The sequence below is a fragment of the Carlito syrichta genome, unplaced genomic scaffold, assembly GCF_000164805.1.
Source record: "Carlito syrichta isolate Samal-C Ts95f unplaced genomic scaffold, Tarsius_syrichta-2.0.1 Scaffold301567, whole genome shotgun sequence".
Classification (NCBI taxonomy): Eukaryota; Metazoa; Chordata; class Mammalia; order Primates; family Tarsiidae; genus Carlito; species Carlito syrichta.
Window position 1 is genome coordinate 635732 of NW_007245663.1, and position 10617 is coordinate 646348.

At 45.6% G+C, this 10617-nt stretch overlaps 1 protein-coding gene across 8 annotated transcripts in view; it reads right to left on the minus strand.

The window, feature by feature from the left end:
• TCF4 (transcription factor 4) overlaps window positions 1-10617 on the minus strand; it is a 391888-nt gene that overhangs the window by 201705 nt on the left and 179566 nt on the right. The window lies entirely within an intron of this gene.

Consider the following 10617-nt stretch of genomic DNA (forward strand, 5'->3'; position numbering starts at 1 on the left):
CCCGCCAAGTGGCTGAAACGAGACCCCGGTTACCCCAAAGCTTCCGCGGAGCCACGTGGGTCTCGAGATCTCGGGTCTCCGATCCCGCCCGTGGCCCTTGGCGTCCCACAGCACAGACGCACCCAGGACTCGCCGAGCCCGCGTGAGACTGCACACGCCGCAAGGGTCGCGAGCTTATACCGGCAACGCCACCCGCAATGCCAACTCAAACCCAAACAAGCGAGGCGCGGCTCCCGCCCTGAAGCTCGGGATTTCTCAGCCCCTGCCCAACTTTCCGTGGCTTTCGGCTTTTCCTTTCTTCAGAAACAAAACAAACACGCACCACCCTCCCCCCAGAATAAACTCTCCGGGAGGAAGAAAGTCGCCAGGGGAATTAGAATGACAATACACACCACTGACGCCCACCTACCACATTTTTAAAAAATCTTATCACATCACATAAAAAAAAAAAAATAGGCTGGTGTGATTGAGCCAATGGATTCTTTCATCACAGATTCCTTCTTAAGCCTAGGTAGTTTATAACAGCTTCTGAGATCTTTTGATATAGCACAAATATTATCAGGGATCGGCTCCATTCCCTCAAAGTATTGAAAATGGATACTTGCCCTCACTTCACGAGACGACTGCTCATCTGAAGACTGACTAAATGTTCTCAACGATTTATAATTTATTTTGTCCATTAGGAGTTGAGGAGGAGTTGAGGATGGCACTCAAACCCTACAAAGAATAACTCTATGAGTGCGAAATAGCTTAAAGGATTTCTACCCCAAAATGCTCATGACATTTTAGGCTTTACAGGAAAATTTACACTAAGAACAAGAAAAACTTAATCAAAATAGAACACGCAATCCAGCCACTTTAAGGACGAAGTCAAGTTATCATTTATGCGCTGTTTCATGTAATGGCAGAAAAATGAAACCGAGTTGAGTGACAAAATGTCCTACCTAAAATCTGCGTGCCATTCCACTTACAGGCAGAGGCAATTTTACAGAACACTAGGCAGATTGGATTCATTGAAATGAAAGCTTTGTCTCTTAGCATGGGCCCTACCATCCATTCAAACATGTTCTCAAAATGGTTTGATGACGCACTTGTTCGGGGCTTATGTTTTTTCTTTTGAGGATTCAGCATGCTTTCCCATCTCTTCACCAATGAATTTGTCCTTTAGAAACGCTTAAACATTGAAGTCATCACAAACCTTGCCATTCCCCCAATGTATCCTGTAATTTTTATGCTTAGTCCTTGCTAGCAAGCAACTTCAACTTTGAACTTAAGGGAAAAAAACCCACAAAATATATTCACTGAAATCTTCCACAGTGATGTAGAAAGGATCACCTTGTGTTTTGCATGTGTATTTTTTTCCTTAAGGAACTGACTCTACACATTTGCATTAGTAAATTTCTATTTTCAAGCTCAATAGAAATTGCAGTGCAAAAAGCAGATGTGTACATTGGGTTCTTTCAAATTAAATTTCCAAAAGCAGAACCTATTCTAGCTCAAGATCAAAGGAACTAAAACACGATCTCCTCCTCCTTCCAATATAATTACAGAGATTTCATTTCTTTTGTTACAATGAGCACAACAGGTAAATCTTAAACCTGAAGCATAATGATCAGGTGCTAAGGCTCAGCTTTGCTGGGTTGCTGAATCACTTTGCTCGGGGCCCCTGCTGTTTAAACTACCACTCTACAGGAAGATGGGAAAGGCCTAACACTCCACTTTCTTCTTGGCGTTTGGTTGTCTTTTGGAAACCAAGACTTCGCGCAACAGTTCTTTGATGGACCCAATCCATCTCACAGCAGAGTTGTGTCTAGGGGAGGGATGTATTCATCCTAAGAGACACACCAGGAAAAAAATTACCTACGTAGGTATGTGATTTCTTTATTGGTAGGCTACCTAAAAAGTCTTTTGGCAGTATATGGGGTGTGAGTAATAAATAAATGAGGACTGACATGGTTATGAAATGTTATATCCTGGCAGTCCTGGGAAAGGACAAGACTCTAGGGAGGTGGAAGAAAGAGACCACAGACAATCTAAAACTGAGGTTCGAAAGAAAAGTTCCTGCTTCAAATGATTAGCATGATAGATTTCTTTGGGGAATACAGGTAAAGAGAGCACAAAATTTAAGTCAAAACCCACAAAAATAGAAAACTATGGGACAGCACACCCTCTAGGCTTCAACATCCTTGACAGCAACTGCATTCTACATATGTATTTCCATCTCCCTTTTAAAATTCCTGGTACCTCATTTCATCCTTTGCTGCCCATAGGCATCTGTTCCCCTCTAATTATTTGCCATTTAGAAAAACTCTGCTTAAATTCCTTGTGCATCTGTCCCTTGCTTAGTGTATATTTGTGGTGCTTAAATGTGGTGCTTGATATTAGCGCAGCCTTGCATGTAAGTACAAAAACTTTTCCATCCCAGAAAAATATTTCAATATCCTCTTCCCCACAACGTATGCACAAAGTAAACTTCAATATCGCCAGTATTTTATAAAATAAATATGATGTATATAAAACTTCTATATACATCATTCAAATACACACACACACTCTCTCTCTCTCTCTCTCTCTCTCTCTCTCTCTCTCTCTCCTCAAAGACTTGGCTGTTGGTAAACAAAGCTTCTAGTGTGTCTCCTAACCACTGTCTTCACAATAATGTTCTTTCCAAAATACTGTCTTTCGCTTTTAAGTAAGAAGGGTCTTCTAGGTCCTGAATAATTTTTCATTGATCTGTGAAATGTTATTTTGCATGAAAATATTCTTATTTCAAGGACATTCACTCTTGAGAACACAAAGGGGGGAAGCTTTATAAACCAGACAGTGTGGTGGCATCAAAAACCCCAAACCAAACGGGTTGAATTTCTTCCCCTCTCTCTTCTGCACATCCTTATCCTTGCCTGTTCCTTCACTCTTTTTCCACGTTGCCCTCTTCCTCTGCTCTCCTTCCCTTAGAGGGGCACTACATGAAGGGAAAACATTGGATTGGGAGCCTGGAACGTTGGCTTCTCAACTTAGTTTTGTCTAGTGGTATGCATGTCTGTTTTTCCATCTGAATTGGAGTAGATGCTCCCTCAGTTCCTTTGAGAAATCGTTACTATTAATTATATTGATAATATTTACTATTTACCCCATGCCAAATACTTTGGTGTACAGCGGGATGACTAACAGCATGGATTTGGGAGTCAAACGGCCTGGGTTTGAATCCTAGATCTACCTCTAATGAACTGATAACCCCAAGAAGTTTCTGAGTATCTTACTGCCTCCATTTTCTCATTAATGAAACAGGACTAGTGATAACACCTACATCTTGCTATTGTTGCGAGGAATAAATATGTGAAGACGTTATCAGAGGTCTTTGTCATGCCTCCACCACAATGTAAGTTTCACGCAGAAAGGGATTACCTTTGGTTCCCTACTGCCAAAACAGTACATGGCGCATATTTGGGAGCAGGAAGTCAACAACTGTTCCACAGACGAATGAATGGATAATCAAAGAAATGTGTTTTGCTTATCTTGAGAACTAATGACTTGAGGAATGAGCCATTACACACTTACTAGGTGGAATTCCTATGGTACTTTGCATGACCTCTGTCTTCAGGAAACTGATCGTTTATTATGGGAATCAACTTAGGTACAAACAACTATAGTTATGAACAATAGCGGGGGGGGGAAGCACATTAGAAGTATATAAAATGAATGCTTTGCCAGGTCAGAGAGAAGTGACCTCAGTTCTGTGGAATGGGGAGTAGGGTTTTCCTACTCCATGGTTTCACCAAGAAAAATATGTTCAATGCTTTAATTTTTAATTATTATTTTATTTTTTAGAGACAAGGTCATGCTCTATTACCAAGGCTGGTCTCAAACTCCTGGGCTCAAGCAATCCTCCTGCCTTGGCTTCCAAGGTTTACAGGCATGAGTCACGACACCTGGCCCTACCAGGAACACTCTCTGAAAATGTCAGCAGTGACCACGGAGTTGTTAAAGCCAACAGACAATGCTGAGTTTCCATCTTCCTTGATCAAAAAGGCACCTATCCTCTCCTTGTTTAAAAAAAAAGTCCCTGGCATGGCTTCTAAGACATTCCGTTTCCCTCTCTCTCAGTCCTTGGGCATGCTCTTTTGTTCTCACCTGAAGGCCCTCAAATCTTGAGAATCCTTTGGTTCTAGGCCCTAGGTCCACTTTGTGTTCAATAAATACCCCATAAGCAATCTCATGCTTTCAACTGGCATCTTCTGAAGACCCCTTCAGCAGCACAGCCTCCACTCCTCGGAACTTTACGCCCATAAATTCAACTGCCTACTGGACATCTTCACTTCGGTGGTCTAAAAGTACCTCAAACTTAATACCAAACTCACAATCTTCTCCTTCCAACTTAGGCGTTTTCTAACGTTTGCTGGGGTTTCACAGAAATTGGAAAAGAAATAAGAGTACATTTATTAAGACTCGCCTATTTTCCTAGTTTCTGTGCCAGATGTATAGATCACACTTAACCTTCATTACTAGGCTGTGAGGTAGGTCTCGTTATTTCACTTCAAAGAGTAGAAAGGCTCAGAGAAATTGTCTCCACTTCATCACAGAGAACGGATTTCAGCCTACATGGCGCAAAATTAGGAGGATGAATAATGTTTAGTGTCAAGAAACAATCTTCACCCCTTAGTTTGAGGCTTGTAAGCTGGAAGGCATTGTCACACCTCCTGATTGATACGAAAGAAATATTTTGGTGAATCAATGAGAGGTCTACTCAGCAGCAGCAGAAGAAGATATACAACAATACCTCAACAGACAAAAGCAGAAAATAAAAAAGAAGACAAGTTACAGAAAATAGACATAAGTGGGAAAAAGAAAAAACTAAATAAAAATTGCAAAAGCAAGGATATGAAATATACGTCACCAATGAATAGCTACAATGATGCAAATCTTAAATGAGGAAATATGGCCGGGCGTGGTGGCTCAGCCTGTCATCCCAGCACTTGGAGAGGCCAAGGTAAGGGGATTGCCTGAGCTCAGGGCTTCAAGACCAGCCTGGGCAACTTGGTGAGACCTCGTCTCTAAAATTTTTTTTTAAAATGAGTAAATATATTAAAGTAAAAAATAAGAAAACAAGAACCTTAAAAGGCCCACAGAAGGTACACAAGAGAACTGAGTCCTTAGCAAGGGTTGTTCAAAGTGAAGCACATTGACACAGTGGCTGAATCTGTCGGACTGGACCACCCTAGGTCATAGCTAGGACCACACGTAGCATCATACACCAGGACCACAAATTTCATAGTCTTCCCGAGTTTTCCTTTGGGGGTCCCTGCAGAAGTCACAAGTCCTGCCTCATTTTTGCCTAACACGAATGACTAGACTTCATGTCTGGCTCATGACAAAATGCGTACCATTCCCCGGTAATTGGTGATACATCAGACCCTCAGATTGCTGTCACTCAATCAGAGACTTCCATCTCTTCCCTGAAAACTCTTAAAAATCCCATTTATTTGGTCAGCTCATCAGTAAGTCTTTCTCAATCCAGGCAATTTGCTCCTAATTCCCAAAATCTGAAGACTCCACTGTTTAGATCTTGACATGATCTACCACAAACTTTTTCTTTCTCTTTTTTTTTTTTGAGTTGGAGTCTCACTCTGCCGCCCAGGCTGGAGTGCCATGGCACGCTCACGGCCACCGCAGCCTGGACCTGCTGGGCTCAGGCGATCCTTCCGCCTCAGCCTTCCAAGTAGCTAGAACTACAGGCATGAGCCACCATGCCTGGCTAATTTTACTTGATTTATCGTAGAGATGAGGTCTTGCCAAGTTGCCCAGACTGGTCTCAAAACCACGGGCTCAGGCAATCTTCTCACCTTGGCCTCCCAAAGTGCTGGGATTATAAGCGTTGAGCCACCTTTTCTGGCCTATCACAACCTATTAAAGCTTGGCGTGCTCAGCTGTTCATAGGCAGGTAATGGGTTCCTGTTTTCTTGGAGTGAAAACCTCTGTGACTGGAATTCCTCTCTGCACACGGCTGGCTGGGGATTACCAGACAGAGGAAATTAGACGTATTGACTTTAAATGTTCCATGGTATATTTTTATATAATATTAGCATTAGAATAGTCAACTCCCTGAATCCACAGTTTTAGACCTTTGATGTCTCCAGCTGTCAAGGAAAAATATTTTTCTGGCAGACAGAAAAGTAGATCAGACACTCTTATCTCCATCAATCACAGATGGACCCTGTTGCGTTTTCTGGCTCACTGGAGAGAATGTCTCCCTTCCAGTGCTTGCCATGCCAAACTGGTCATGATTTGTTACAGGAAGGGTCCGTGAGTCAGTGGGGCAAGTGCTGATGCAGAGGCCACAACCCTGGCAAAGGGAATAACTCCCAAGTTTTCCACCAGCAAACTGGGAATGGCAGATTCTCAGAGCACAAACAATTATGTTGGAGATCCCAGTTCAAAAACGCCACTGGCTAGCCACACACCCCTGTAAGGCGGATGTCCTGCTGAAGACACAGGAATGGCCCAAGGTCACACAGTCACTGAGCAGAGATGCTGGGCATCAAAGCTCACTCAAGCCCCAAATTCCAAGCTCCCCCTGTGTCTACACCTAACAAAGTCCGAAGAGAAAAAGCAGCAGCAAGTAAGAGAAAAGAGGACTGAGCAAAACAGAAGGCAAGCCAGATGCTTTTTACATTGTGGATTTTGAAGGAGACAGGTTTTAAAGGATAGAAAGAACAGGGCTAGAAAAAAAAAAAATCGGCCGGGCTCAGTGGCTCAGCCTATCATCCCAGCACTTTGGGAGGCCGAGACGAATGGAATACCTAAGCTCGCAGGTTCTCTGAGGTGTTGCATGATTTGAACTAGGTGAGCTCAGAACACCCACAACTCAGCTCCAACTGGCTTCGTCCCCCATGCCTTAGGAGAAGGTGGGCCTCGTCAATGTCTGGACAACCTTCCTCATGGACATCTTCCAGCATATCCTAACTTGCCTCTTCTGGAACCTTTAACTCTTTCTGTTTTCTTTCGTCTTCTCTCTCTGCCCAACTTATTTTCCCTTTGCTTTAGAACGTGCGTGTGGGTCCTCTCCTCTCTGGCAGTGATGATCCAAGATGGCTCATAGATCACTCCACGACTCTTGGGGCGATGTGAAATTGGGGTCCCTTCAGGCCTGTGACTCACCCCCTTATAGGAGAGTCCAGGAGCTTTCCCAAAACTGCATGGTCTCGCATCTCCCAGGCAGTTTAGGGAGTCTCCTGGAGGGGCACAGTCAATTCCACGATTTTTTTTTCTTTTCCTTTTTTTTTGAGTCGGAATCCCACTCTGTTGCCCAGACTGGAGTGCAGTGGCATGCTCCCGGCCACCGCAGCCTCGATCTGTTGGGTTCCAGCGATCCTCCTGCCTCAGCCTTCCAAGTAGCTGGAACTATAGATGTGTGCTACCATGCCCGGCTAAGTTTTGATTTATTGGAGAGACGAGATCTTGCCAAGTTTCCCAGACTGGTCTCGAACCAGCGGCCCAGGGAACTTCCAGAACCTCTGTTCCCTGGGCTGCTGCTTTCCTTCCTATGTCTTTTCTCCTCAGAAGACTAATGATCCAGGCAGGGTGAGGCAGAGTGTTGGGTTTCCATCTGACCAGTAGGTCCTGAAGCAAAGACGACGGTCGATGGTGGCAGGTGGTGACGAGAGGGAAAGATGAGTCGGACACAGGCCATCTCTTCCCACAGTCTGAGGAGAAGCCATCAGAGTGGAGGTCTTGGTGGGGTCTCCCAGGAGCCAACATTTCTTTTTGCTTTTTAAGAGTTGGAGTCTCACTCTGTCGCCCATCCTGGAGTACAGTGGCATGCTCTCTGCCACCACAGCCTCGAGCTGCTGGGCTCCAGCGATCCTTCCACCTCAGCCTCCCACCAAGTAGCTGGGCCTACAGGCACATGCCACCATGCCCGGCTAGTTTTTGATTTATTGTAGAGACGAGGTCTCGTCAACATGCTCAGGCTGGTCTCAAACCCATGTGCTCAGGTCATCCACTCGCCTCAGCCTCGCCTCAGCCTCCCAAAGTGCTGGGATGACAGGCTGAGCCACCAAGCCCGGCCTCAACATTTCTTTTATTGCAACGGATTTTACTATGACACCACCTGGGCTTCAAAATCACTCACAGGCAGTGGGTCAACTAGTCAGAAGGTCGGCCAAAGACACAGCAACTAGAGAAACGGGAGCTGCCCAAAGGTAGGGTGGGGATGTCAACACCGTGAAATTCACAGGAAAGTTCATGTGGAAACGTAGGTTCCCAGCACCTTAAAATGACAGTCTTGGCCGGGCTTGGTGGCTCAGTCTGTCATCCCATCACTTTGGGAGCCCGAGGCGAGTGGATTGCCTGAGCCTTTGGGTTGGAGACCCACCCGGACAACTTGGTGAGATCTCATCTCTACAATAAATCAAAAAAAAAAAAAAAAATCAGCCGGGCGTGGTAGCGTGCGCCTATAGTTCCAGCTACTTGGAAGGCTGAGATGGAAGGATCGCTGGAGCCCAGCAGTTCAAGGCTGCGGTGGCTGGGAGTGGCCACTGCACTCCAGTCTGGGCAACAGAGTGAGACTCCAACTCGAAAATAATAATAAAATTAAAATAAAAATAAACTCGGGCTCGTTGGCTCAGCCTGTAATCCCGCGCCTTTGGGAGGCTGAGGAGACTGGATGGCCTGAGCCCGTGGGTTCGAGACCCGCCTGGGCAACTTGGCGAGACCTCATCTCTACAATCAATCAAAAAATCAGCCGGGCGTGGTGGCGCCTGCCTGTAATTCGGCTACTCGGAAGGCTGAGGCGAAGGATCGCCGGAGCCCGGCAGGTCGAGGCGGCGGTGGCCGGGAGCAGCCACAGCACTACGGTCTGGGTGACGGAGTGAGACTCCGACTCAAAAACAATACCAATAAATAAAAATAAAATGACAGTCTTCCTTGGCAGTGCTGGACACAGACCCATGCCTGACCGTGCTCTTCATCAGGCCAGATGAGGGGCAGAAGGAAGAGAGCCCGAGGGCCCTCTGAAGATCGGCCGCGTGTCCAGTCTCGTGCGAGGTGTCCGGCCCTCCACCACCTTGGGAGGCCGCCCTTCCTGGCCCCATGCTCCCCACACGCCAAAGGAGTCCGGGGAGTGTGAGCGGCTGAGACAGGATGCAAACCTGTGTGTGAAAGAGGACGGACGCAGGGCATCCCCCAACGCAAACAGACGAACTCGAGGCACAAAATCGGTCCGAAAACGCCCCTGCTCCGCTCGCCCCCTCCCCTGAGAATATGGGCTCCTCTCAATCTCCTTTCATTCCGATTATCTAAATTGTTCCTAAGTGCTTTCCTACTATTTTGCTCAAATTTGTCAAAGATCATCAACTGCTTGGGTGTAAACACTGACCTGAATTCCACAGAGGAGTTTCATTCCAGGCCAGCAGTGGACTTGGCAAATCAGAGTCCTTACCAGATGCACATATTTCGATTAATAAAGCAACAGGTCTGTGCTTATCACCCTCACTTACCCGTTATTAAAAAATAACGCTGATGATATTTTCCCTCGACTTTTCTGACCCTTAATAATTCCTCTTGCAAGGTCTTTTAAAATGATCATGCCTATGGTTTAGCGGTGTACAGCAATATATTTTTTTAAGAAGAGGAAAGTAAAAAGCACAGCTAGCCACTGGTGTGGCCGTATCATCCTTGTAACTTACATTTACGTCTAATACTTTTTGCCTGTCACATCTACCCATTCTGTCCAGGAAAATCGAGTCTGTTGGCCATGAACACGGGTTTCAGAGTCTGGCAGAACTGTGGTGCAAATTCCAAACACATCCACAACCAAGAGTGGTCCTCTGGCCAGATATTATTATTATTATTATTTTACTATTATTATTTTTTGAGTTGGAGTCTCACTCTGTTGCCCAGACTGGAGTACACTGGCATGCTCTGGCCACCACAGCCTTGACCTGCTGGGCTCTGGCGATCCTTCCACCTCAGCCTTCCAAGTAGCTGGAACTATAGGCGTGCACTACCGTGCCCACCTAATTTTTGATTTATTGGCGAGATGAGGTCTCACCAAGTTGCCCGGGTGGGTCTTGAACCCGTGAGCTCAGGCAATCCACTCGTCTTGGCCTTCCAAAGTGCTGGGATGACAAGTTGAGCCAAGGAGCCCAGCTGGCTAGATTATTTTAACCTTTCTGGCCCTCATCTTCCATCTAGGTAAAATGAAGATGATAATTACTCCTCACGAAGGATTGTTGTAAGAAAAAAAATATGCAAATAACAGCACAGTGTTTGGCACATAGAAAAAGCACGATGATCGGAGGCTATTGTTACTGGATTAGGACAATACTGATAAACATTTATGGATATTAGCAATAAGCACCATGGGCACTGTTGGCCAAAGGTCACTGTCACTATTTATAATTTAGTGCTGATGGAGCACAAACTTAATTTGTTCTTACATAGACAAGTGAGCTGTGTATTTGTGCCACAGACATAAAGACCAGGCCTTGATCTGGGCTGCTTTGAAAATGCATGCCCTGCCGGGCTCGGTGGCTCAGTCTGTAATCCCGTGCTTTGGGAGGCTGAGGTGAGTGGATTGCCTGAGCCCGCGGGTTCGAGACCCGCCTGGGCAACTTGGCA